The sequence below is a fragment of the Procambarus clarkii genome, chromosome 30, assembly GCF_040958095.1.
Source record: "Procambarus clarkii isolate CNS0578487 chromosome 30, FALCON_Pclarkii_2.0, whole genome shotgun sequence".
Taxonomy (NCBI): Eukaryota; Metazoa; Arthropoda; class Malacostraca; order Decapoda; family Cambaridae; genus Procambarus; species Procambarus clarkii.
The window spans coordinates 3,481,294-3,507,118 of NC_091179.1; the positions used below are offsets into that span (position 1 = coordinate 3,481,294).

A 25,825-nucleotide genomic window follows, 5' to 3' on the forward strand; every position below is an offset into this window, starting at 1 on the left:
CACGGAAAAGGCCAAACCCATATCAGCATTTGTGACTCCCGACGGGCTGTTTGAATGTCAGGTGATGCCATTCGGGATGAAAAACGCAGCCTCCACTTTCCAGAGACTGATGGGTACTGTGTTGCGTGACGTGGAAAACATCTTAGTCTACATCGATGATGTATTAATATATGATGTAGATTGGCAGGATCATCTGCGTCACATAGAGGATTTCTTCAAGGCCATGCTCCAGTCAGGATTGGTGGTCAACCTGCATAAATCTGAGTTTGCCAGAACCTCTGTCGTCTTCCTAGGTCATAAGGTTGGAGGGGGATGGATTGCGCCGAAGGCCAGCAAGATCGAGGCAATAGTCCAGTATCCTACGCCAGCCACCAGGAAGGACATCTTGCGTTTCCTTGGTATGGCTGGTTTTTATCGTAAGTTTGTCCCTAATTTTTCCTCCATCGCCGCCCCCCTGACCAATCTGTTGAAGAAGGGGGTGAAGTTAATATGGAATGAGAATTGCCAGAAGGCATTCGAGAGTCTCAAAGCAATTCTGATCTCTTCTCCAATCCTCAGGTCCCCGAGCTTTGAGGATAGATTTATCCTGACGGTCGACGCCTCTGACTATGGCCTGGGGTCCGTTTTATCCCAGACGGACGAGAAGGGGGTGGAACATCCTGTGGCCTATCATTTTAAGAAGTTCACCCCCAGCCAGCTGAATTACTCGGTCATAGAAAAGGAAACGTTGGCCTTAATTAATTCCGTCCAGCACTTTGAGGTGTATCTAACAAGCAATGGTCATCCTATATTAGTACGGACCGACCATAATCCTCTAAAGTTCCTGGCTCAGTTTAGGCAAAAGAACCTCAGGCTCAACAGATGGAGTCTCCATCTGCAGCAATACCCCCTCCAGATTGAACACATCAAAGGGGTGGACAACGTGGTAGCTGATGCATTATCTCGCATCTAAATCCTCTTACTAATTTGGTTTGTCTTCTTTTATAGAAACCCAAACCAAATTCCTTTTGGTGGGGAGGTGTTACGAACCTGGATCCAGTGTCCGAGCGCGGAGCCGTGACGACCGCGCCATCTGTGGGTCAGCTCCCGAAACCCCCTCCAAAAGGACGACGACACCTGGTGAGGACGCCGTGTACCAGCTACGAGGGCTAGTTTCCAGTCCCGTTCAGCACTCTACACCGCCGCCACTGACCTCTGGTGAGGTGGTGCTCAGACTACAACGCCATCTATGGAGTGGATATGTCGGGCGTTTGTGTCTGAGCCTGTAAGTAAGGTGTTTTAGTGTCCCTGTTATAGATGACGTGTCTGCGTCCAGAGACGACCTGGGACTGCTGTGATGGGAGTTGAGTCAGTCTACCCGAGGCAGCCGTCTCCAAACCTTGAGCTTTGCTGCAGCAGTTGCGAAGTCGTCCTCCCGGAAGAACACTGTGGTGTGTTAGTCTGCCAGTGGAGTGGCAGTAAAAGGTTTACCCGGGACCGACTGTTGGAGACGATCGTCCACTGGGGTATTGAGGACGGGAGAGTGATTTGTGGTGTCACACGAGGCTCCTGTCCAGGGCGTTCCCCTTATATCGTCCGTGGAGTGGCCTGACCAGCCTTGCTGTTCCGGAACCTGCCAGCAGACCAGCTGGACGTGTGGTTGACGCCCTCCACGGCGGTGCCCCCAGTGGACCTGTGTTTTGGCTGACCTGTGGCCAGGGTAGGCTCAACTTCGCAGAGATTTCATTGTGAGGCCACGAAGAAGCACCGAGGACTCAGCACCGAGCGTCTGGATCCAGAGTCTTCAGATAGAAGACAATTGTGTGAACAATCCCCTTGTATAGTGTTAATACCCCTCCCCCTGTGTACTCCGTTTATATATTTATTTGGTGATGGTAATTATAATCTTAAGTTCTTAACGTTCTTTCCCTTCCCCTTTTAAGTTCCTTGCATCACGGATCACATCCCTTGATAGCCACTACTGGCTTGGGAACGGATATATATCTTCCTCTAACAACATCAGAGTAAGAACCCCGTTGCGTCCCGAGAGGGCCGTAACAATGGGTTCGAGTCACTTCTGGGGTGTGAGTTTTCAGTTGCATATTGTCCTGGGGACGATTCAGGCTTGTTCGCATTTGTGTTCCTCACGTGTGCCCCAAAGAATGAGGTGATTTGGTAAAATGCTATGCCCAAGATTACTCTCCGAGTGCCGCCGGTGGGGTGGTTCAAATAGCTTCGGCTATCACCTCATTATGTCCGGTCGTGTTGGTCAAGTGGATTAAGGCGTCTTCTACATACCAGTTGCGCTGCTCCTGGGAGTATGGGTTCGAGTCACTTCTGGGGTGTGAGTTTTCAGTTGCATATTGTCCTGGGGACCATTCAGGCTTGTTCGCATTTGTGTTCCTCACGTGTGCCCCAAAGAATGAGGTGATTTGGTAAAATGCTATGCCCAAGATTACTATCCGAGTGCCGGCGGTGGGGTGGTTCAAATAGCTTCGGCTATCACCTCATTATGTCCGGTCGTGATGGTCAAGGGGATTAAGGCGTCTTGTACATACCAGTTGCGTTGCTCCTGGGAGTATGGGTTCGAGTCACTTCTGGGGTGTGAGTTTTCAGTTGCATATTGTCCTGGGGACCATTCAGGCTTGTTCGCATTTGTGTTCCTCATGTGTGCCCCAAAGAATGAGGTGATTTGGTAAAATGCTATGCCCAAGATTACTATCCGAGTGCCGGCGGTGGGGTGGTTCAAATAGCTTCGGCTATCACCTCATTATGTCCGGTCGTGATGGTCAAGTGGATTAAGGCGTCTTGTACATACCAGTTGCGTTGCTCCTGGGAGTATGGGTTCGAGTCACTTCTGGGGTGTGAGTTTTCAGTTGCATATTGTCCTGGGGACCATTCAGGCTTGTTCGCATTTGTGTTCCTCATGTGTGCCCCAAAGAATTAGGTGATTTGGTAAAATGCTATGCCCAAGATTACTATCCGAGTGCCGGCGGTGGGGTGGTTCAAATAGCTTCGGCTATCACCTCATTATGTCCGGTCGTGATGGTCAAGTGGATTAAGGCGTCTTGTACATACTAGTTGCGTTGCTCCTGGGAGTATGGGTTCGAGTCACTTCTGGGGTGTGAGTTTTCAGTTGCATATTGTCCTGGGGACCATTCAGGCTTGTTCGCATTTGTGATCCTCATGTGTGCCCCAAAGAATGAGGTGATTTGGTAAAATGCTATGCCCAAGATTACTATCCGAGTGCCGGCGGTGGGGTGGTTCAAATAGCTTCGGCTATCGGCTCATTATGTCCAGTCGTGATGGTCAAGTGGATTAAGGCGTCTTGTACATACCAGTTGCGTTGCTCCTGGGAGTATGGGTTCGAGTCACTTCTGGGGTGTGAGTTTTCAGTTGCATATTGTCCTGGGGACCATTCAGGCTTGTTCGCATTTGTGTTCCTCACGTGTGCCCCAAAGAATGAGGTGATTTGGTAAAATGCCATGCCCAAGATTACTATCCGAGTGCCGGCGGTGGGGTGGTTCAAATAGCTTCGGCTATCACCTCATTATGTCCGGTCGTGATGGTCAAGTGGATTAAGGCGTCTTGTACATACCAGTTGCGTTGCTCCTGGGAGTATGGGTTCGAGTCACTTCTGGGGTGTGAGTTTTCAGTTGCATATTGTCCTGGGGACCATTCAGGCTTGTTCGCATTTGTGTTCCTCACATGTTCCCGAAAGAATGAGGTGATTTGGTAAAATGCTATGCCCAAGATTACTATCCGAGTGCCGGCGGTGGGGTGGTTCAAATAGCTTCGGCTATCACCTCATTATGTCCGGTCATGATGGTCAAGTGGATTAAGGCGTCTTGTACATACCAGTTGCGTTGCTCCTGGGAGTATAGGTTCGAGTCACTTCTGGGGTGTGAGTTTTCAGTTGCATATTGTCCTGGGGACCATTCAGGCTTGTTCGCATTTGTGTTCCTCATATGTGCCCCAAAGAATGAGGTGGTTTGGTAAAATGCTATGCCCAAGATTACTATCCGAGTGCCGGCGGTGGGGTGGTTCAAATAGCTTCGGCTATCACCTCATTATGTCCGGTCGTGATGGTCAAGTGGATTAAGGCGTCTTGTACATACCAGTTGCGTTGCTCCTGGGAGTATGGGTTCGAGTCACTTCTGGGGTGTGAGTTTTCAGTTGCATATTGTCCTGGGGACCATTCAGTCTTGTTCGCATTTGTGTTCCTCATGTGTGCCCCAAAGAATGAGGTGATTTGGTAAAAAGCTCTGCCCAAGATTACTATCCGAGTGCCGGCGGTGGGGTGGTTCAAATAGCTTCGGCTATCAGCTTATTATGTCCGGTCGTGATGGTCAAGTGGATTAAGGCGTCTTGTACATACCAGTTGCGTTGCTCCTGGGAGTATGGGTTCGAGTCACTTCTGGGGTGTGAGTTTTCAGTTGCATATTGTCCTGGGGACCATTCAGGCTTGTTCGCATATATATATATATATATATATATATATATATATATATATATATATATATATATATATATATATATATATATATATATATATTAGTATATTTTGGTAGCAGTCTTTCCTGTAGACATATATTATTAAATATGACCGAAAAAGTAAGATTAATAATTCTAACACGAATTTTCTCAATCTTTCGTACATTACGCTTCACTGTTGGAGGTAAATCAAAAATCACTTCTCCAAAATTCATTTTTATTTCTAGTCTGACGCGACACGGGCGCGTTTCGTAAAACTTATTACATTTTCAAAGACTTCACAAATACACAACTGATTAGAACTTACGTCTCTCTGATATTATATCTACATTTGAGTGAGGTGGGAAGGGTGATGTGGCATTAACACAAGACAGAACAGGAGGGGATATTAATAGGGTATTAAAAATATCAACACAGGACAGAACAGAAACAATGGGTATTGAATAGAAGTGTTTGTAGAAAGCCTATTGGTCCATATTTCTTGATGCTTCTATATTGGAGCGGAGTCTTGAGGTGGGTAGAATATAGTTGTGCAATAATTGGCAGCCAATTATTGCACAACTATATTCTACCCACCTCAAGACTCCGCTCCAATATAGAAGCATCAAGAAATATGGACCAATAGGCTTTCTACAAACACTTCTATTCAATACCCATTGTTTCTGTTCTGTCTTGTGTTGATATTTTTAATACCCTATTAATATCCCCTCCTGTTCTGTCTTGTGTTAATGCCACATCACCCTTCCCACCTCACTCAAATGTAGATATAATATCAGAGAGACGTAAGTTCTAATCAGTTGTGTATTTGTGAAGTCTTTGAAAATGTAATAAGTTTTACGAAACGCGCCCATGTCGCGTCAGACTAGAAATAAAAATGAATTTTGGAGAAGTGATTTTTGATTTACCTCCAACAGTGAAGCGTAATGTACGAAAGATTGAGAAAATTCGTGTTAGAATTATTAATCTTACTTTTTCGGTCATATTTAATAATATATATATATATATATATATATATATATATATATATATATATATATATATATATGTATATATATATATATATATATATATATATATATATATATATATATATATATATATATATATATATATATATATATATATATATGTATATTGTGACGATATACAACACTAAGATGCTACCTTCAAGATACGTCTACCAGTAGCACAAAACGTTTTGACCAGGAGGCGAACGTACCCTAAACTCCCCCCTACTCCACACTCCCTCCATGCCGGCTCGCCACCGTCATCAACCAGCAAACTACCATTCCCAGCCTGCCTGCTTCTGATTGGTGACCCGCCGACTGCACACCTGCACCTCTGCACCTCAGCATCCTCTGAGGTGCTCAGGAGCAGAGCTTGTCGATGTCTGGGCTTGAACCAGTCATTGAAGTTTGAATATCTTGTGCTCTCAAGCTGTGAACAACTAACTGATATACGCTCTGTCTATCAGGTGGATGATTCTTAGCTAGCTCTTTATTATGAGCACCTGCTTATTTCATTTTGTCTTTATTTTATGTTTAGAGTAACGTCACAATTGTTCATAATTTTTATGTTATATTTTTTACTTGTTTTTTTGCACTGTACATAGCCAAGGAATTGTGTTTGTTTTTAATTAGCTTTCAGTTTAATTAAAGTTTCATTGTTCATACTATGTGTTTTGCATGTATTCCCTTACTTTACCACAGACAACATCCAAGCATTCGATCTTTTTTTTTCTTTAATGTGATAGGCATTGACACCAGCCATTAGGAGGACTGCCGAACATCTACACTCCTTCATTTTCCGATGTAATTACTCGTGTTTTCCACCTTTTGTCCCTAGGATATTTCTCAATCTCAGACAGATCATCATTTTGGTACCCTGGTACTTTGATTTGTCTTCGGGTCAAAGAACCCTATCTTCTGCAATCCGACCGAAGGAGGATACAGAGGGCCATAGTTCCTCTAGCACGGGCTAAGTTGCTGATTTGGGACCTCAACAGCAGTTCTCGTCACCAGTTGACACTCGCACCCCTACACGTTGGTCAGAGATGATGATATTTACTTAGGTAGAGAATTAGCTTTCTTTTTTCAGAGCACAAAGATCGCTAATTCTGTAAGTATCATAATTCATTTAGTGGGAAAACCCTTGCTTATGTCCTGTAGAGACTCGGCAAGGTATGCCTACACTCTTGGACTACCTTATTCACTTTTGAAACATTTAAATGTTTCATTTGTTTTAGAAACTATCGGTTTCATTTATTTAGTAGGATTTTCTTGCCCTTATTCTCTTACATTGAGTACCGGGTACAAGATTTCCTACGATTTTGATTGACTAAAAATTTACCATACTAAAATTAACGTTAATTGTTAACGATTAAAATACCACATGATAGTTACCAGTTGCCACGTTATCCTGTTACTGACACTTCCATATCACAAGTATATTCGTTGTACATTTATTTGCTATTTTTCAACATGTTTCGTCTCCAAGCTTTTCGTAACGATCCAGCAGGTGAAATAGGGAACTTAATTCGTGCCAAGAGGACCGAATTACAAACTCTTGCACACGAGTATTAACTAGATGTTCCCCATGGAGCCATCAAAAATGACTTGCACAATTTAATATTGGATCACCTCTTAGATGAAGGGAAGATTGACTCTGAAACTCACGAAAATTATTCTATTGCAGATAGACATGATCTGGCAACTATGAAGCTAAAGCTCGAACTTGCAAAGATCGAGCGGGAACAACAAAAAGAAGCCCTCCAACAACAAAAAGCTCTACAAATGAGGGAAAGAGAGGCGGCCCTAAGGAAAGAAGAACAAGAACGTGAGGCGGCCATAAAGAATGAACAACAAGAACGCGAGGTGGCCCTAAAGGAACGCGAGATGGCCACAAAGAAAGAAGAGACCGCCCTACACCAAGAGCGTGAGCGAGTACAGCTTGAAGCAAAACAACGTCACCTGGAGATACAACGCGAGCATGACAAGAAGCAAGCGGAGATGGCTATAGCATGTCTTCAACAAGAACTCGCGATGGAAGCTACACACCACACTCAGCGCCAACAAGCTACCGCTAGTCTTCCAGTAAGTTTCAATGTCTCCCATGCAAGTAAGTAAATGCCACCATTCGTTGAGACAGAGATTGATGTCTTTTTCACAACTTTTGAGACCCTAGCTAATAAACTTAGCTAGCCTGCAGATCAATGGTCTACCCTTCTCAGAGTGCATCTCACAGGTAGAGCTGCAGTTACTCTCAATACCTTAGCGTCTGAGAATGACTACCAGACCCTGAAGCTAGCAGTTTTGGACGCCTACCTTCTATCCACCGAAAGCTACAGACGAAAATTCTGTGATGATCTAAAGGCAAGTACCACCACCTTTCTAGAATTTGCCAATACAAAGAAAAGATATTTCATGAAATAGCTGGAAGCAGCACATGTCTCTACATTTTCAGAACTCGTCAACCTCATGCTAGTTGAGGAATTCGTGAAACGTGTTCCCCCTTCCGTCCGTTTATATTTAGCAGACAATGAAGAAACCGACTACATCAGATGTGCGAAGTCGGCTGACACCTACAGCCTCATCCACCGGCTATCACCAGAACCACCTTCCAGTAAGAAGTCTTGGTATAGTTATGATAAAGTGAGTACAGATCAAGCGAACTCTCAATTGTATTGTAAGTAATGCAAACTCTATGGACATACCATAGATAAATATGGAAAAGCTCAATACAAAGGCAATGAAACTCCTAAACCCAAACCGACTCCTCCTCCTAAGTCAGGTAAGCCTGTGATGAATGTTGGTGTTCCTGTTAATGATCTTTCTCTCTGCAGCAAACACCTGTATCCTGGAACTGTCTCTGTCAGCAGTACAGATTCGGAGGGACGTTTCAAATTGAAGATCTTGAGGGACACAGCGGCTCTTCAGTCAATAATATTGAAATCAGCTGTGCCTAACATCACCTACACCGGGGAAACCGTCCTTATCACTGACCTCACTGCTACCACTCCGTATCCACTAGCCAGAGTCCACCTGGATTGTCCTTTTGTGACCAGTGAAGTCCAAGTCGCCATCAGGGTGAAGCCTTTTCTCATGTCTGGAGTGCAACTTCTCCTGGGCAACGACTTGGCAGAAGATCTGCAACCGTCCAACCTGATCATCATGGACAAACCCCAGGTGTGTAACTCTGTAGTGGACAATCCCATCTTTAAGTATGTTTCAACAGAGGTCCAAGAAAGTGATGAAGTTTCTCCTCCGGTTTTGGTGACCACCCGTGCACAAGCTGCACGCCCGCAACCAGCTGACTCTACTGCAACCGCTGTCTCTCAAGACCATCAGAATCTACCACTGAATCTTACTAGGTTGGAGTTCCGTAAGTTACAGAGGGAGGATCCATCATTAACACCATTATTCTTCCAGGCTGAGACTCAACCTGACAGTATCCCTGGGTTCTTCCTAGAGAATCAGTTGCTCTACCTCAGGTACAGACCAAGTAAGCTGAAGGAGGATGACGATTGGGCAAATGTCGAACAACTAGTGGTTCCCACCAGCCTACGGCCCGATATTCTACACTTGGCTCGCGGAGCACTTTCTCACTATGGTTTTAACAAAACCTACCACGGATTCAGACAAGACTACTACTGGCCAGGTATGGTTAAAGACGTCAAAAGTTACGTGCAACAGTGTCATACATGTCAGATGGCAGGTAAACCTAACCTCTCTATTCCCCAGGCTCCATTGACTCCTATCCAGGTGCCTGCGGAACCTTTCCACAGACTCATCATAGACTGTGTTGGTCCTTTACCCGGGACCAGTTCTGGCAACGCCTATATACTAACTATCCTGTGTCCTACCACCAGATTCCCCATAGCAGTTCCAGTAAAGAACATTACGGCTGCTACTGTGGTGAAACAACTATTGAAGATCTTCACCCAGTATGGATTTCCAAGGGAGGTTCAAAGTGACTGTGGCACCAACTTCACCAGTGATCTCTTCAAGAAGACACTGGAAGAGTTCAACATAACACAGGTATTTTCCAGCCTCTATCATCCTGCTTCACAGGGTTCTCTTGAACGTAGTCATCATACTATTAAAGCACTCCTAAAGACATTTTGCAATGAAACCTTGAAGGACTGGGATAAACAACTTGACCTCATTATGTGCATTTTCAGAAGTCTCCCCAATGAGTCTCTAGGAGTATCTCCTTATGAGATGCTCTACGGACGAAAGTGCCGTACTCCTCTCAAAGCTTTTAAATACTCTCTATGTAATGCCACCTTCAGTTACCCTCAGAATGTTCCCCAGTTTCTTCAAAACTTAAACCACTTTCTAGAGAGAGTACGTAAATTTGCTAATTACAGTCTATTGAAAGCTCAGGAGAGGATGAAGACTCATTTTGATCAAAGCAGTAAAAGAAGGAAATTTAAACCAGGAGACTTCGTGTTGGCATATTTTCCTATCCCAGGTTCTCCATTGCAAAACAAGTTTTCAGGACCTTACCGCATCAAGGAGTGCAGGAACAATCACAATTACGTTCTTGAGACTCCAGATAGGCGGCGGAGGACCCAGTTGTGCCACGTCAACCTCCTGAAGCAGTATCATGGTACTCCCCCTACTGTATTGGTATCAATATCCACCTTTAAAGGTCCATACCTCCACAGTGAGGCCTTCCCTGCTTCTCCTCCCGAAAGCACTAACACTGAGTCAGTGCCTTCCAACTCGGAAATCCTAACTGATCTTTACACCTATTTGCAGGACAGTAATAGTGCTCCTCTCATCAGAATCTTCAAGGAACAGCAGAAGTTGTTCAGCGATGATCCACAGGAGTGTAATATGGTTCAGCACGACATCCAGCTACTCCCTGACACCCGGCCGATTCGTCAACCTTTCTACCGAATCAACCCGAGCAAAAGGACGTTATGCGTGCTGAAGTACAGTACCTCCTGGATCATGGGCTGGCCACCACTTGTGAGTCCCCTTGGGCCTCACCCTGCATCTTGGTGCCGAAACCGCACGGTAAAGTGAAGCTGTGTACCGATTACTGGAAATTGAATCTAGTGACTGTCAAGGATGCTTACCCATTACCTAGAATAGATGGCATCCTTGACGCCATTGGTAATGCTCGGTATTTATCCAAACTAAACTTACTCAAGGGATACTAAAAAGTATGTTTGACAGAACGAGCTAAGGAAATATTTGCCTTCATCACTCCTTTTGGCCTTAACAGATATGAACGCCTTCCATTTGGACTATGTAATGCCCCGGCCACCTTCCAGCGAGCTGTCAACCGCGTCATCCATGGCTTAGATCACACCTACGCCTACTTGGATGACATCGTTGTGGCAACCAACACCTGGAACGAACATCTGCTCCAGCTGCAACGATTGTTCGCCAAGCTCCTGACAGCCGGCCTCACCGTCAACCTGGGCAAGTCCACTTTTGCTAAAGGTAAAGTTCGTTATCTTGGTCATGTGATAGGGAGTTGCAGCCTAGATCCGTTAAACATTCACACTCAAGCCATCCAGCATTACCCATAGCCTACCACCAGGAAGCAGCTCCTGCGCTTCCTTGGTCTTGCCTCCTACTACCGTAGGTTTGTGAAGAATTTTAGTATGGTAGCGACACCATTGATCACTTTAACCAGCCCCAAGCAACGGTATCATTGGACCATTCAGCAAACCATTGCTTTTGAACAACTTAAATCTCTGCTCTGTTCTAATCCCATTCTCGCCTTTAGATATCACGAAGCCTTTCATCCTCCATGTCGACGCCAGTGGTACCGGCATCAGGGGCGTCCTGATGCAACAACGAGGCGAGGATGTTCTACCTGTTAGCTACTACAGCTACAAGTTAAAACCACACCAGAAGAACTACAGCACTATCGAAAAGGAACTTCTCTCCATCGTCCTGAACTTACAGCATTTTGCATCTTACCTACAAGTGGCTCGGTCTACCACCATCTACTCGGACCACAATCCCCTACGCTTCCTGCAGCAAGCCCAATTCAACAATCAACGACTTCTATGATGGGCTTTGTATCTGCAGAATTTCAACCTAGAGATCTACTACATCAAGGGTTCTGACAACATCATAGCAGACGCCCTCTCCAGAGTCTATGAGGTAGAAGCAGCTACACCTACCACTCTACCATCTGAAGACGTAACTTCACCAATTAGAGCAGGCTTCAGGGGAGAGTTGTGATGATAATCTCTTTCAAGAAAGATTGAGCCTGCTCCTCACTACATAAAATTACTTATATATATACAACACTAAGATGCTACCTTCAAGATACATCTACCAGTAGCACAAAACGTTTTGACCAGGAGGCAAACATACCCTAAACTCCCCTCTACTCCACACTTCCTCCATGCCGGCTCGCCACCGTCATCAGCCAGCAAACTACCATTCCCAGCCTGCCTGCTTCTGATTGGTGTCCCGCCGACTGCACACCTGCACCTCTGCACCTCAGCGCCCTCTACTTAGTCGATGTCTGGGCTTGAATCAGTCATTGAAGTTATAATATCTTGTGCTCTCAAGCTGTGAACAACTAACTGATATACGCTCTGTCTATCAGGTGGATGATTCTTAGCTAGCACTTTATTCTGAGCACCTGCTTATTTCATTTTGTCTTTATTTTATGTTTAGAGTAACGTCACCATTGCTTTTAAGTTTTATGTTATATTTTTTGACTTGTTTGTTTGCACTGTGCATAGCCAAGGAATTGTCTTTGTTTTTAATTTGCTTTCAATTTAATTAAAGTTTCATTGTTCATACTATGTGTTTTGCATGTATTCCCTTACTTTACCACAGACAACATCCAAGCATTCGATCTTTTTTTTCTTTAATGTGATAGGCATTGACACCAGCCATTAGGAGGACTGCCGAACATCTACACTCCATCATTTTCCCATCACAATATATATATATATATATATATATATATATATATATATATATATATATATATATATATATATATATATATGTCGTACCTAATAGCCAGAACGCACTTCTCAGCCTACTATTCAAGGCCCGATTTGCCTAATAAGCCAAGTTTTCATGAATTAATGTTTTTTCGTCTACCTAACCTACCTAACCTAACCTAACCTAGCTTTTTTTGGCTACCTAACCTAACCTTACCTATAAATATAGGTTAGGTTAGGTTAGGTAGGGTTGGTTAGGTTCGGTCATATATCTACGTTAATTTTAACTCCAATAAAAAAATTGACCTCATACATAGAGAAAAGGGTTGCTTTATCATTTCATAAGAAAAAAACTATAGTAAATATGTTAATTCAGGAAAACTTGGCTTATTAGGCAAATCGGGCCTTGAATAGTAGGCTGAGAAGTGAGTTCTGGCTACTAGGTACGACATATATATATATATATATATATATATATATATATATATATATATATATATATATATATATATATATATATATATATATATATATATATATATGTCGTACCTAGTAGCCAGAACTCACTTTTTGGCCTACTATTCAAGGCCCGATTTGCCTTATAAGCCAAGTTTTCCTGAATTAATATAGTTTTTCAAATTTTTTTCTTATGAAATGATAAAGCTACCCATTTCATTATGTATGAGGTCAATTTTTTTTTATTGGAGTTAAAATTAACGTAGATATATGACCGAACCTAACCAACCCTACCTAACCTAACCTAACCTATCTTTATAGGTTAGGTTTGGTTAGGTAGCCGAAAAAGTTAGGTTAGGTTAGGTTAGGTAGGTTAGGTAGTCGAAAAACAATTAATTCATGAAAACTTGGCTTATTAGGCAAATTGGGCCTTGCATAGTAGGCTGAGAAGTGCGTTCTGGCTACTAGGTACGACATATATATATATATATATATATATATATATATGTCGTACCTAATAGCCAGAACGCACTTCTCAGCCTACTATTCAAGGCCCGATTTGCCTAATAAGCCAAGTTTTCATGAATTAATGTTTTTTCGTCTACCTAACCTACCTAACCTAACCTAACCTAGCTTTTTTTGGCTACCTAACCTAACCTTACCTATAAATATAGGTTAGGTTAGGTTAGGTAGGGTTGGTTAGGTTCGGTCATATATCTACGTTAATTTTAACTCCAATAAAAAAAAATTGACCTCATACATAGAGAAAAGGGTTGCTTTATCATTTCATAAGAAAAAAAATTATAATAAATATATTAATTCAGGAAAACTTGGCTTATTAGGCAAATCGGGCCTTGAATAGTAGGCTGAGAAGTGAGTTCTGGCTACTAGGTACGACATATATATATATATATATATATATATATATATATATATATGTCGTACCTAGTAGCCAGAACGCACTTCTCAGCCTACTATGTAAGGCCCGATTTGCCTAATAAGCCAAGTTTTCATGAATTAATTGTGTTTCGACTACCTAACCTACCTAACCTAACCTAACCTAACTTTTTCTGCCACCTAACCTAACCTAACCTATAAAGATAGGTTAGGTTAGGTTAGGTAGGGTTGGTTAGGTTCGGTCATATATCTACGTTAATTTTAGCTCCAATAAAAAAAATTTACCTCATACATAATGAAATGGGTAGCTTTATCATTTCATAAGAAAGAAAATAGAGAAAATATATTAATTCATGAAAACTTGGCTTATTAGGCAAATCGGGCCTTGCATAGTAGGCTGAGAAGGGCGTTCTGGCTACTAGGTACGACATATATATATATATATATATATATATATATATATATATATATATATATATATATATATATATATATATATATATATATATATATATATATATATATATATATATAAATGGAAATGTTCGTTTGCTCAAAATTGCTAATCTCCGAAAGTTCTTCACGGATAGCTTTGAAATTTTCACACAATGTTCCATTCGCATCCGTCAAGGTTTTATTTACATACTATACAGATGTCACGTCCTTGACAGTAAAAAAAAAAAATTTTTTTTTTAAAAAACTGTTTTTCATGTATTTTTCATGGGAGGGAAAAAATCTTCGACACCTCTTTACCAATTGCTTTGAAATTTTGATACAATACAACGTTGCATTCAATTTGGCACGTCCTTTTATATATCTGCTATATACAGGCCTCACCTGTGACAGGAAAAAACATGCTTTATTTTTTAAAAAACAGCGCCCAATGTTGGACGTAAGAACAACACACGCAGTAATCTCCAAAAATTCTTCACCAATTGCTTTGAAATTTTGACCAAACGTTGCATTTGAATAGGCGCTTTTTTTATATTCTTACTATATAGATGCCTCCCCTGTGACAGGTAAAAACATGCGTTTCTGAAAAACAGCACCATCTGTCGCACATAATAGCAATATTCACGCTATACTAAATATGATCCGAATTCAATTTCAATGCTTCTGATTGCACTGATAATTTTTTTTTTTGATTGATTTAAATTTATTTTTATTTTTATTGAATTATTCTGTGTGACATTGTGTTGGAATTGAGCTGTGTTGTTTACCATACCGGTCATTTCTTAAGTATAAGTATAGATGCCACAGCTGTGACAGGTAAAACTATGCTTTGCTTGACAAACAGCGCTATCTGTTGCATGTAGGAGCAACACACATGCTACACTATATTTGTTACAGTTCCATATCAATGTTTCTGATTGCGCTGATAAATTGAATTTTCATAGATTTTGAATTAATTATTTTGTGTGAATTGCGTTGGAATTCCGCTGTGTTGTTTACCATACCATTCATTTCGTGAGTATAGTTTATTTTTTTTTAGTTTTTTCATATTTTCAATTCATTTTTTAACTGTTTTTCTTATACTTCAGTGATGGGAACATCAAATCACTTGATGTTCCAAATTTCCTGATGGGAACATCAGACCATTTGGGAAGGCATCGGTCGAGGGAGTGGGGAATGGTGGGGATGATGAGACGGAAGTGAGAGATTGTTGGGAGGATGAGGGAACAAGGGAGGGGGTAACGGTGGGGAAGGACGAGCGGATGGTGGTCTTTGGGATGGTGGGCATTAGGGGATGGGGGAATGGAGAATGGTGGGGAGGACAAAGGGACAGGGGAGTGGGCCACAATAGGAAGGAAGAGGGGATGGTGGAAAGGGGAATGGTGGGGAGGACGAATGGGCGGTGGAGTGGGGAATGGTTCGGAGGTGAAGAGATGGGTGAGGAGAGAAGGGTGGGGAGGACTGGGGGACCGAGAAGGTTGCTGTGGTTCAGCAACGAGTTGCTGAGCCACAGCAACGCGTGGCCGGGTACCGCTAGTATATATATATATATATATATATATATATATATATATATATATATATATATATATATATATATATATATATATATATATATAGATATATATATATATATATATATATATATATATATATATATATATATATACATATATACATATATACATATATATATATATATATATATATATATATATATATATATATATATATATATATATATATATATATATATATATATATATATATATATATATATATATATGCACAACTTGCCTAAACACACAGGAGAAGTTATAGAACCTTAGAACACTTTCCCACCAGGAGATTCGAACCCTAGCCACCACAGAAGTCTTACAGCAACTGGCATAACTGGTACGCCTTTAACCCACTGCATGACAACTCTGACCCCCAAAAGAGATGGTAATTTCGGGGTATTTAAAGTTGTGCATTAAGCATAGATACAGAGTTCTCCCATATTAACAGGAATTTGATGAACGAAGGTGAGTAGCCCCTCACTATGCTCTAGTTGCCCTTGGGAGGTGGTGATCTTTAGGGGATTTAAATTCCCCGAAATTACCATATCTTTTGGAGGTCTGAGTTGTGGTGCAGTGGGTTAAAGGTGTTCCAGTTATGCCAGTTGCTGTAAGGCTTCTGTGGTGGCTAGGGTTCGAATCTCCTGGTGGGAAAGTGTTCTAAGGTTGTTTACATTGTGACGGTGTTCCCCCCTCGTATATTTCTCCCACGCCAGCTGTAAGAGTCATATCCACTTTATCCGAATGTTCTCTACGTTACAGGGAACAATTTGACATATGTGGAAGCGTGAAGTGTTCTCGCGTTGGCCGAGAAATTCACAAAAGAAGAGTGTTTTGGCCAGTGGTTTAGGCCCTTTAGGACGCCAAGATGGAGCTGGCCCCTACGTTTTACCGCCAAAATGTTATGACGTCAGTTGCACCAGATTGGTCAAGAACATTGACAGGGCACAGGGAGCCAATGAGAAACGCCCCTGGCAAGTATGACGTCACGAGTGCAAGGGGGTCCAGACGGCGCGGGCTGTGGAGCCCAGGAGTTTGACATGACACGTTGAGGAGATCGGACATGTGATCGGGGGTCCTGTCAGTCTGACAGTTTTTGCCCCGCTCTGGTGGATTATAGGCGTCATCCTGTAGTCTGCAAGCACCCTGTGAGGTCTTCCTGTATTCCATGTGTTGGACCGAAGAAGGAATTGACGAGAAATGAGCAGCAAGTGCTCCAGTGACAGGTGTGTTGCAAGATGTGAAGTCTGAGCAGTGACGTCCGGGACGACCGTGCAGTTTCACCAGTTTAGATGACGACGTAGCGGCTGGGCCAATCCACCGAGAGGCAGGAGAAGAACGAGGTTAACTGGGAATCAGATAGACTGCAGCCGAGAGAAAGGACTGCAGACGTAGTTGTGAGGAGAAGTCGACGGCCAGGAGACCGACTCCAACCCTTCAAGAGGTTGTGAAGGAGGCACGGGCCTGCAGAGGATAGAGCACGGTGAAGACGCGTTTTTGAGTGTTGATTGGGTTCTTGTAGAGAGCATCAGTGTGTGTGTGTGGGGGCGTTCCCTACAACGAGTCGAGAGCCGGGACCAGGAGCTACAATTCAACTCTCAAAAGAGGACAAGTCCATATCATTGAGGTGGAAGTAGGTAATTCAGTTTTCCCTCCCCATTCCCCTTTAGTCAGCTATTAGCCAGAGTATCTTCTATGTCATGAGCAGGGCTCACCAATGTCTATGTCATAGTAAGGCACAGTTATGCAGAGAGATGCTGTATAGAGCTCTCGGGAAATATATATGTGGTGTGTGAGTGCACCTGTGATTTACTGAAGGGTTTGCTGTGTTGAGGACATTTACATTCATGTGACATTAATATTATAAGTTTGTGTCAGAGAATATATATATATATATATATATATATATATATATATATATATATATATATATATATATATATATATATATATATATATATATATATATATATATATATATAACTTTAGAACACTTTCCCACCAGGAGACTCGAACCCTAGCCAGCACAGAAGCCTTCCAGCAACTGGCATAACAGGTACGCCTTAACCCACTCCACCACCTGCTCAGACCCTTAAAAGAGATGGTAATTTCGTAGTATTTATACACTCCAAAGACCACCACCTCCCAAGAGCACTAGAGCAAGTGAGGGGTCATATTTACGTTTTTTCATCAAGTCCCTGTTAATATGGGAGAACACTGTGTCTATGCTTGAGGCACAACTCTCCTAAACACGAGAGTGAAGTATACAACTTTAGAACACTTTCCCACCAGGAGACTCGAACCCTAGCCAGCACAGAAGCCTTCCAGCAACTGGCATAACAGGTACGCCTGTTAAGCGTACCTGTTATGCCTGTTGGTTAAGGCGTACCTGTTATGTACGCCTTATATATATATATATATATATATATATATATATATATATATATATATATATATATATATATATATATATATATATATTGGTGTATACTGGCAGCAGGTTTTCTTTCAAACGTGTTTCATTGAATATGACCGCATATTCTGTATTTATTATTTTCTGGTTTAGGGCTTCTATCCCTCTATTTTCTTAGCATCAGGGCTTAATTGAAATAGGAGTTCTCCAAAACTCATTTTCGTACTTTTAAGGTGAAGAAAAGAAGTGATTTACTATAGAGTGTATTACACTTATTTGTATAATTTGCACGACGTTTCGAACCTCCATGGTTCATTCTCAAGTGAACAGATCTTACAATACTAGTTGATTTTATACCCGCATTAGGTCAGGTGATAATACAATGAAGGTGAAAACATGGGGGGATACATAAGGGATAAACATAGGGGCTGCAGAAGGCTTATTGGCCCATACGAGGCATCTCCTATCTAAACACAAAGATTAATCCAGTGTAATTGGCCTGTTATGTTGGACATTGTCTTCTGTGTTGGCATCGATATGTTCTTGTCTTGTCCTTACTCTCATGGTGGGTAGAGTAAATAGTTCCGTGATTTGGGTGTTCATGGTAGGTCGCTCTATTCTTATGTGAATTGCCTCAAGAATTTGTAATCTTCTTGAATCTTGGGTTTTGTCTATTATGCAAGTATTCTTGTTCAACATTTCTCTTGTTAGAGTAATGTCATGGGCTTGTCTCATGTGATTCCTAGGGGCACCAGATTGAAGATGGCATGTCAAACGCCTCGTCAGCTTGGTCGACGTCATACCTATGTACTTACATTGAAGGTTACATCCTTCGTGGGGGCAAGTGTACATGTATACAACGCTTGACTGCTGTAGAGGGTTCTCCGTCGGCTTCGGGCTGTTTTTGATAAGGAGTTCGGAAGTCTTCTTGGTTTTGTAGAATATTATCAGGTTTATGTTTTGGTTAGGAGTAGTGCTTTTTACTCCTTTACGGATTATTTCTTTCATTATTCTTTCCTCTTTTATATGTTCACTGTGCATGGTTGATTTGTAATATAATTTTATTGGGGGTGTTGTGGTTTCTGTTCTAGGTTCTGAATTATACCAACGGTCCAAGTGTCTTCTTATAGCAGCGTTTATTTCCGCGTTGCTATATCCGTTGTTCACCAATACCTGAGTTACTCTTTCAAACTCTCTACTCACGTTGCTCCATTCAGAGCAGTGGGTAAGCGCTCGACGAATATAAGCATTGAGAACACTGGCTTTGTATCTTTGGGGGCACTCACTTCTACCGTTCAGGCATAATCCTATGTTGGTGGGCTTGGTATATACGTTGGTACTTAAAGAGGTTCCTGTTTTTGTTATTAGTACATCCAAGAATGGCAGACTGTTATTTTCACTATTTTCATGTGTAAATCGGAGTACTGACTCTCTCTCTAGGTGTCTTTTTAGGTCAATTAGTTCATCTGAGTCTTTTACTATTACGAATATGTCATCTACATAACGGCAGTATACAGTTGGTTTTTGTCTGCTACTGAAGACCCTATCTTCGATGGTTCCCATATAAAAATTAGCAAATAAAACTCCTAAGGGGGAGCCCATTGCTACTCCGTCTATTTGTAAATACATGTCTCCTTGTGGACTGATGAAAGGGGCTTCCTTTGTACATGCTTCGAGAAGACTTTTCAAGTGTGGCTCAGGTATGTCTAATTTGGGGTGCTCTCCTCTCTGTATACTCTGTCCAGTATCATTCCTATGGTTGTGTCGACTGGGACGTTGGTAAAAGGGATTCAACGTCCAGGGAAGCGATGATTCCATCGGGCTGGGTAGATTGATCAATTCTAGGAAATCTGCTGGTGATTGTAGACTAAACTTACTCGGAGTGTATGGAGTTAGGAGTTCATTGAGTTTCTTTGCCAGGTGATAAGTTGGGGTTGGTATTTGGCTGATTATAGGGCGTAGTGGGTTACCTGGTTTATGCGTCTTAACATTGCCGTAGGCATATCCTAAGCCATAGTCGCCTTGAAGTTTATTAAAATGCACACTACCTTTCTTTGCGTTGATTGCTGTAATTGTTTTGTTTACTTTCCGCTTAAGGTCTTCTACGGGGTTCCTCGTGATTCGTTGAAATTTGGAGTCGTCACTTAGGATGTCGCTAATTTTGTTCATGTATTCATGGGTAGGAATCAATACATATGCTGCTGTTTTGTCGGCTTTTCTTATACGTACGGCATACGTATGAGAACGTAGTACGACATCCCTATCCAACTCAAGCAAACCATCAACAGTGAACTATTTAACCTGAAACAACAACATAAAACTCTTGTAGAAACAAAGACACTCCGTAAGTTAACATCCCTAAACGGTGGACAGCTAAAAATCCCTCGTCCTAAAGATGGCTACTTTAACCTGACTTCTTATGATCTTACCCAGGACCAACGAGACCTCTTAAATCTTTGTCTAAATTGTCAATTCTTATCTAAACCAAAGATGCATCAAAAACGCCTGGAAATCGAAATGCTTCTGGACGATATCCATAAGCTAGAAGACAACAAAAAAGTCATCACCACTGACACACTTCAAGCTGAACTACTTGCAGAAGCAGGGAAAAAACGAGGAACATATTCATCTACAATCTTAACCCCACGACTCAAAGAAGCAGCGAAACAACTAAAAAATCTGAAAGACGTAACAATAAGAAAAGCCGACAAAACAGCAGCATATGTATTGATTCCTACCCATGAATACATGAACAAAATTAGCGACATCCTAAGTGACGACTCCAAATTTCAACGAATCACGAGGAACCCCGTAGAAGACCTTAAGCGGAAAGTAAACAAAACAATTACAGCAATCAACGCAAAGAAAGGTAGTGTGCATTTTAATAAACTTCAAGGCGACTATGGCTTAGGATATGCCTACGGCAATGTTAAGACGCATAAACCAGGTAACCCACTACGCCCTATAATCAGCCAAATACCAACCCCAACTTATCACCTGGCAAAGAAACTCAATGAACTCCTAACTCCATACACTCCAAGTAAGTTTAGTCTACAATCATCAGCAGATTTCCTAGAATTGATCAAATCTACCCAGCCCGATGGAATCATCGCTTCCCTGGACGTTGAATCCCTTTTTACCAACGTCCCAGTCGACACAACCATAGGAATGATACTGGACAGAGTATACAGAGACGAGAGCACCCCCAAATTAGACATACCTGAGCCACACTTGAAAAGTCTTCTCGAAGCATGTACAAAGGAAGCCCCTTTCATCTGTCCACAAGGAGACATGTATTTACAAATAGACGGAGTAGCAATGGGCTCCCCCTTAGGAGTTTTATTTGCTAATTTTTATATGGGAACCATCGAAGATAGGGTCTTCAGTAGCAGACAAAAACCAACTGTATACTGCCGTTATGTAGATGACATATTCGTAATAGTAAAAGACTCAGATGAACTAATTGACCTAAAAAGACACCTAGAGAGAGAGTCAGTACTCCGATTTACACATGAAAATAGTGAAAATAACAGTCTGCCATTCTTGGATGTACTAATAACAAAAACAGGAACCTCTTTAAGCACCAACGTATATACCAAGCCCACCAACATAGGATTATGCCTGAACGGTAGAAGTGAGTGCCCCCAAAGATACAAAGCCAGTGTTCTCAATGCTTATATTCGTCGAGCGCTTACCCACTGCTCTGAATGGAGCAACGTGAGTAGAGAGTTTGAAAGAGTAACTCAGGTATTGGTGAACAACGGATACAGCAACGCGGAAATAAACGCTGCTATAAGAAGACACTTGGACCGTTGGTATAATTCAGAACCTAGAACAGAAACCACAACACCCCCAATAAAATTATATTACAAATCAACCATGCACAGTGAACATATAAAAGAGGAAAGAATAATGAAAGAAATAATCCGTAAAGGAGTAAAAAGCACTACTCCTAACCAAAACATAAACCTGATAATATTCTACAAAACCAAGAAGACTTCCGAACTCCTTATCAAAAACAGCCCGAAGCCGACGGAGAACCCTCTACAGCAGTCAAGCGTTGTATACATGTACACTTGCCCCCACGAAGGATGTAACCTTCAATGTAAGTACATAGGTATGACGTCGACCAAGCTGACGAGGCGTTTGACATGCCATCTTCAATCTGGTGCCCCTAGGAATCACATGAGACAAGCCCATGACATTACTCTAACAAGAGAAATGTTGAACAAGAATACTTGCATAATAGACAAAACCCAAGATTCAAGAAGATTACAAATTCTTGAGGCAATTCACATAAGAATAGAGCGACCTACCATGAACACCCAAATCACGGAACTATTTTCTCTACCCACCATGAGAGTAAGGACAAGACAAGAACATATCGATGCCAACACAGAAGACAATGTCAAACATAACAGGCCAATTACACTGGATTAATCTTTGTGTTTAGATAGGAGATGCCTCGTATGGGCCAATAAGCCTTCTGCAGCCCCTATGTTTATCCCTTATGTATCCCCCCATGTTTTCACCTTCATTGTATTATCACCTGACCTAATGCGGGTATAAAATCAACTAGTATTGTAAGATCTGTTCACTTGAGAATGAACCATGGAGGTTCGAAACGTCGTGCAAATTATACAAATAAGTGTAATACACTCTATAGTAAATCACTTCTTTTCTTCACCTTAAAAGTACGAAAATGAGTTTTGGAGAACTCCTATTTCAATTAAGCCCTGATGCTAAGAAAATAGTTAGAGGGATAGAAGCCCTAAACCAGAAAATAATAAATACAGAATATGCGGTCATATTTAATGAAACATATATATATATATTACATATATATATATATACATATATATATATATTATTAAATATGACCGAAAAAGTAAGATTAATAATTCTAACACGAATTTTCTCAATCTTTCGTACATTACGCTTCACTGTTGGAGGTAAATCAAAAATCACTTCTCCAAAATTCATTTTTATTTCTAGTCTGACGCGACACGGGCGCGTTTCGTAAAACTTATTACATTTTCAAAGACTTCACAAATACACAACTATTTAGAACTTACGTATCTCTGATTTTATATCTACATTTGAGTGAGGTGGGAGGGGTGATGTGGCATTAACACAAGACAGAACAAGAGGGGATATTAATAGGGTATTAAAAGTATCAACACAAGACAGAACAGAAACAATGGGTATTGAATAGAAGTGTTTGTAGAAAGCCTATTGGTCCATATTTCTTGATGCTTCTATATTGGAGCGGAGTCTTGAGGTGGGTAGAATATAGTTGTGCAATAATTGGCTGTTGATTGCTGGTGTTGACTTCTTGATGTGTAGTGCCTCGCAAACGTCAAGCCGCCTGCTATCGCTGTATCTATCGATGATTTCTGTGTTGTTTACTAGGATTTCTCTGGCGATGGTTTGGTTATGGGAAGAGATTATATGTTCCTTAATGGAGCCCTGTTGCTTATGCATCGTTAAACGCCTAGAGAGAGATGTTGTTGTCTTGCCTATATACTGGGTTTTTTGGAGCTTACAGTCCCCAAGTGGGCATTTGAAGGCATAGACGACGTTAGTCTCTTTTAAAGCGTTCTGTTTTGTGTCTGGAGAGTTTCTCATGAGTAGGCTGGCCGTTTTTCTGGTTTTATAGTAAATCGTCAGTTGTATCCTCTGATTTTTGTCTGTAGGGATAACGTTTCTATTAACAATATCTTTCAGGACCCTTTCCTCCGTTTTATGAGCTGTGGAAAAGAAGTTCCTGTAAAATAGTCTAATAGGGGGTATAGGTGTTGTGTTAGTTGTCTCTTCAGAGGTTGCATGGCTTTTCACTTTCCTTCTTATGATGTCTTTGATGAAACCATTGGAGAAGCCGTTATTGACTAGGACCTGCCTTACCCTACAGAGTTCTTCGTCGACTTGCTTCCATTCTGAGCTGTGGCTGAGAGCACGGTCGACGTATGCGTTAACAACACTCCTCTTGTACCTGTCAGGGCAGTCGCTGTTGGCATTTAGGCACATTCCTATGTTTGTTTCCTTAGTGTAGACTGCAGTGTGGAAACCTCCGCCCTTTTCCATGACTGTTACATCTAGAAAAGGCAGCTTCCCATCCTTTTCCGTCTCGTAAGTGAAACGCAGCACGGAACTCTGCTCAAATGCCTCCTTCAGCTCCTGCAGATGTCTGACATCAGGTACCTGTGTAAAAATGTCGTCAACATACCTGCAGTATATGGCCGGTTTCAAGTTCATGTCGACTAAGACTTTTTGCTCGATGGTACCCATGTAGAAGTTTGCAAACAGGACACCTAGGGGAGAACCCATGGCGACCCCATCTACTTGCTTATACATGTGCCCATCCGGGCTCAAGAAGGGTGCCTCTTTAGTACAAGCTTGGAGTAGTTTCCTCAGAATACTTTCTGGCATGTCAAGTGGAGTACAGGCTGGATCACGATACACTCTGTCGGCTATCATTCCGATTGTCTCGTCCACAGGTACGTTGGTAAACAGCGATTCTACGTCCAACGAGGCTCTTATCCCTGTGGCCCGTGTGCCCCGCAGTAAGTCCACAAATTCCTTTGGAGACTTCAGGCTGAAGGCGCAAGGAACATAAGGAGTCAGCAGGCCGTTGAGTCGCTTCGCCAGTCTGTACGTGGGTGGGGGTATCTGGCTAATGATTGGCCGAAGTGGGTTTCCAGGCTTGTGTGTCTTGACATTTCCATACGCATATCCAGGTTTTTATTCCCCAATGATCTTTGGCAGGTGGAGTCCGGATTTCTTGGCGTTCACAGTTTCGATCAGTCGAAACTGTGTAAATATATATATATATATTTACAAAAAATATATATATATATATATATATATATATATATATATAATATATATATATATATATATATATATATATATATATATATATATATATATATATATATATATATAATATATATATATATATATATTGGTGTATACTGGCAGCAGGTTTTCTTTCAAACATGTTTCATTGAATATGACCGCATATTCTGTATTTATTATTTTCTGGTTTAGGGCTTCTATCCCTCAAACTATTTTCTTAGCATCAGGGCTTAATTGGAATAGGAGTTCTCCAAAACTCATTTTCGTACTTTTAAGGTGAAGAAAAGAAGTGATTTACTATAGAGTGTATTACACTTATTTGTATAATTTGCACGACGTTTCGAACCTCCATGGTTCATTCTCAAGTGAACAGATCTTACAATACTAGTTGATTTTATACCCGCATTAGGTCAGGTGATAATACAATGAAGGTGAAAAACATGGGGGGATACATAAGGGATAAACATAGGGGCTGCAGAAGGCTTATTGGCCCATACGAGGCATCTCCTATCTAAACACAAAGATTAATCCAGTGTAATTGGCCTGTTATGTTGGACATTGTCTTCTGTGTTGGCATCGATATGTTCTTGTCTTGTCCTTACTCTCATGGTGGGTAGAGTAAATAGTTCCGTGATTTGGGTGTTCATGGTAGGTCGCTCTATTCTTATGTGAATTGCCTCAAGAATTTGTAATCTTCTTGAATCTTGGGTTTTGTCTATTATGCAAGTATTCTTGTTCAACATTTCTCTTGTTAGAGTAATGTCATGGGCTTGTCTCATGTGATTCCTA

The 25,825-nt window shown here is 41.5% G+C and overlaps 1 pseudogene; it reads left to right on the forward strand.

Annotated features, from left to right (window-relative positions):
* Positions 1–7,265: 7,265 nt before the first annotated feature.
* The window catches only part of LOC138369829 (glutamate receptor ionotropic, delta-2-like), a 98,337-nt pseudogene continuing 79,777 nt past the window's right edge, over positions 7,266–25,825 (forward strand).